Source organism: Camelina sativa, chromosome 11 (assembly GCF_000633955.1).
Source record: "Camelina sativa cultivar DH55 chromosome 11, Cs, whole genome shotgun sequence".
NCBI classification, from domain to species: Eukaryota; Viridiplantae; Streptophyta; class Magnoliopsida; order Brassicales; family Brassicaceae; genus Camelina; species Camelina sativa.
The window spans coordinates 26,000,921-26,004,841 of record NC_025695.1 but is presented as its reverse complement, the minus strand read 5'-3'; the positions used below and the strand labels follow the sequence as shown (position 1 = coordinate 26,004,841).

The following is a 3,921-nucleotide window of genomic DNA, read 5'->3' as shown; positions in this document are numbered from 1 at the left end:
CGCCAGTATGGAGATATTGTAGTCCACGAGCGGCTCCAATGCAGATCACTAGTCTACGTTTCCACGACAATGGAGGATCAGAGAACTTATCCCTCTTGTAGAGATTGTCCCTAACTGTGCCATGTTGCATATACTTATAAACAAGCACCATTTCGTTTTCGTCGCTGCAGTATCCGATTAGAGAGACTAGATGAACATGTCTGAGCTTAGTGAGCATCTCAACCTCTGTTTCGAACTCTTTGGCACCTTGGTTTGATGTAATATCCAGCCGTTTAACCGCAACAAGCGTGGCTCCACCATCTATTCGTCCTTTGTAGACAGTACCAAACCCGCCTACTCCAACAACTAGCTTGTCCTCAAAATCATTTGTGGCAGATTTGATTTCGGAGATGGAGAACCGACGACAGAGATCCGATGGGAGTGATGTGGCCAATTTTGTTTTCGTGGTATGCACTCCAAACTCGTTGCTCCTCTTCTTCTTCTTCTTCTTCTTCTTCTTCTTCTTCTTCCTCTTTATGATAACAACAACACCAACAACAAACATTGCTAACACAACTGAAGAACCAACCACTGCAAGTATAATCACCAAAACATTTGACTTGTTATTACCTTTTCGAATCTGCGGCGTTACACTGTTTGGTGGTACCACAGGATCTGGATTAGGTCCGGCGAGGTTACCATCAGGATCATTAAGCTTAAGAATCTCAACACCGTTCATAATAGCGTCATAATACTTTGGATTAACGCTTCTCAAGGGATGCAAGTCAAGCCGTAGATCATGCCTCACACCACTTCCCAAACCAACAATCACATTATAATCAAGATACATCGGAATCCAAGAACCACCGCTCAACCTAAACACGTCCATCTCAAGAGTAACAATCTGATTGTCGATAAAGATTGAGAAGACACGTTGACCCGCTTTGTTCACTTCAAGTAGTCTCACAAAAATGTAGCCTCACAAGGTAGTTAAACCCGGCGTCAACGTTGAATAACCAAGTTAGGTTAAAATTCAAGTTTAGCTCAGGGTGATCTGCGTTCCCCATTGAACGTGATGTGGCGTACACGTCTTCCGGCGCAACGTACGCAGGAGTTTTCACCGTGTAGTTAATCTTTATATCTCGTACCATCGGAGTGGTTCCTGAGTTTTGATTGAGTACGACCTCATCATCGGAAAGCCATCGTCGGAACATTCCCGAATCTCCGACGGTTTGTCCACCTACGTTTAACCGGTACACCGACTCGAAAGCGGTTGAGTTTTCTATACGGAAGTCAACTGAACTACCAACGTTTGTTATAACGTCGTCATATCCACCCTTTGAGTAAAGCCGTTGGGGCATGGAGACGATCTCGATCCCGTTGACGAAAGCTAACGAATTCGTAGACGACGGCGTGAACGTGAGATTTAACGTTTGATTAACCGGAATTATAAACTCTTTGATTGTTATAAACTCTGTTTTGGTTTTAGAAGCTTTTACCGTTAAGTCAGCGCTGAAGTTGTTCAAGAGAGTGAAGTCGTTGACTTTGACGGAGAAGAAGGAGTTGATGGCGTTGAAGTTGGATCCGTATCGGGTCGGGTAAAAGTTTAACCGGAGAAATTTCGAACCGGGGGTAGTCACTTGGAAAGTGTAGGTGTACTCAGATCGGAATACTCTAGCTTTCATGTATGGGATCTGAGAAACACCTGATTCTTGGTATGAGGCTTCTGAAGTGAACGAAGCGTTGACTAAATTAGACGACATGGTTTTGGGATCTTCAACAGTCCAGTTCCGGCCAGTATCGTCGAGGTTGTTGGAAGTATCGCCGCAGTTGAAGAGAAAGACATCAGCTGGCTTGTATGGCGCCGTGGCTCCTTCTCCTAGGGTGGTGGTTGAAATGAGAATAGAGAATATTAACAAAACGTGACGGATCATTGGGATTGTAACTTAAAAAACAAAAAGAGAAAGTTTAACAAAAAAGAAATATTTTTTTTTTCAGAACAAAAAAGAAATATATTTGGTGTTTCATGGTTTGAAAGGCTTAGACATATATATAGTGTCGAGTATTTCCTTCTTTTTAATCGTAACTATCTTAGACCAACTCCACTCAAGATCTTGGATCAAGTTTCTCTTAATTAAACTAATCATATTATTAATATTAAACTAATCAAATCAATCCATTAACAACTTAAACTAAATCACTCTTCCATTAAAGAACCTTTATCAAGGTTGCTTAAACATTAAAATAATATTTATTTAATAACTTTTTATTAATTATCACATTATTTTTGCAAAAAACATTTTGATTGTGTTTATGTATTAAACTACTGTGATAATCAATTTCAATATTTGACATGTTTATGTAAATTCTATTATCTTTTTACAATGTATTGTAAATATTTTCTAAATTTTCTTAAAAAGGTTTATAGGTAAAAAAAAAAAGAGTAAAACATAAGAATTATGAATATAAACACAATATTTTGAATTATTTTTTATGATGTTTTGTAAGTGAAAAGTTATAATAAAGAAATGTGACTGTTCCAAAACATTCATAGCTCATAGGAGCTGTATATATTTTAAAGAAAATTTGAGAAGTCTTTTTTATGTCAGTAATTCTAAAAAAAACAAATTTTAAACAATACATGTTTATCTCTTTTTAATACTTGAAAGTTGTTAGGTATTAAAATTTGGAGTTATTGAACAATTAACATGTAAAAGAAAACAATATTTAACTAATAAAAAATAAGGTTGGAGATGCATGAGTGGGCACATGGTGGAAAGCTACATAATGAATATTTAAAATAAAATAAAAACAGTACAAAAACGTGATCTTTTAGAATATTTCTTAGGATTGTTAAATCTATAAGGGAAAATTATAAATAAAGGATTTTTTTCTAAAAATTTGGCCATATACACTTTTTTTATAAAAGTTTGATTAAATAGATTTTATTAATCGAAAATAGCCAATTATATCCTTAATTATTTTTTCAGATAAATTTTGTTGTTTTGGAGCTCCATCGAGTGGGCCTAATTTGTTGTTTTGGGTTTTGACAAATTAAGGAAAATTTCACTTTGTCTCGACAAAGTAAGAAACCAATTACGGTAAAAAAACTTTTTCCAAAAGGGCTAATCGAGACAAAACCCTTCCGCCGTATCTCACCATCGTCACCATCTCGTCGTCACCATCTCACCGTCGTCTCTCTCCATCTTGACAATCTCACCGTCGTCTTTCTCCATCGTCACCATCTTTCTCCATCTTCCGCCAATTCGATTTCTTCACCGTCTTCCGCCGTCTATCCATCTTCACTGTCTTCCGCCTTCTATCCATCTGCTTCCTACTCGTTTTGGTAGTCTCCTCTTCACTATCTCAAACTCAATCCGGTTGAATTTCTCTTCTCCATTGCTCCTTGTCGATCGAATTGGGTATGTTAATTTGTGTTTTTTTTTTTGCATGTTTAAATTTTGTCCTTGTTTAATCTCGATTTCAATCTAGAATTGTCTAATGATAAGTAAATTATTAAATTTTCAGTTTGGATTTCTCTTAACAATGACTCCATGTTTATCGAATTTGGTATGTTTAATTGTGGAATTGTTTTGGGAATTTTTAACTTTTATCCTTTTGTAATCCCTTTTTCAATCCAGAATTCAAATGAACATCAAAGTTGTTTATAGAACATCATAGTTTTAGATTTGTTTAGCATATTGACCATATAATTCTTGATTTTTTTTGCATGTTGATTATTATTTTTTGTATTCTATTGACTTTAAAGAAAAAATTGTGTACCAGGGTTGATGAAACAAGATCGATAAAGCTAGTTAACAAGAACAAGAGTGATCCGTTTAGTATTCTATTTTTTTTTTCAAGTTTCTGTTAGCAGCTAAATGATTAGTAGTCATAGTTTTCTTGTTCTTAAATCATACTTTTAGTAATCTGTTTTTTTTT

At 35.8% G+C, this 3,921-nt stretch overlaps 1 pseudogene; it reads right to left on the bottom strand.

Annotated features, from left to right (window-relative positions):
* LOC104728344 overlaps window positions 1–1,981 on the bottom strand; it is a 2,146-nt pseudogene extending 165 nt beyond the window's left edge.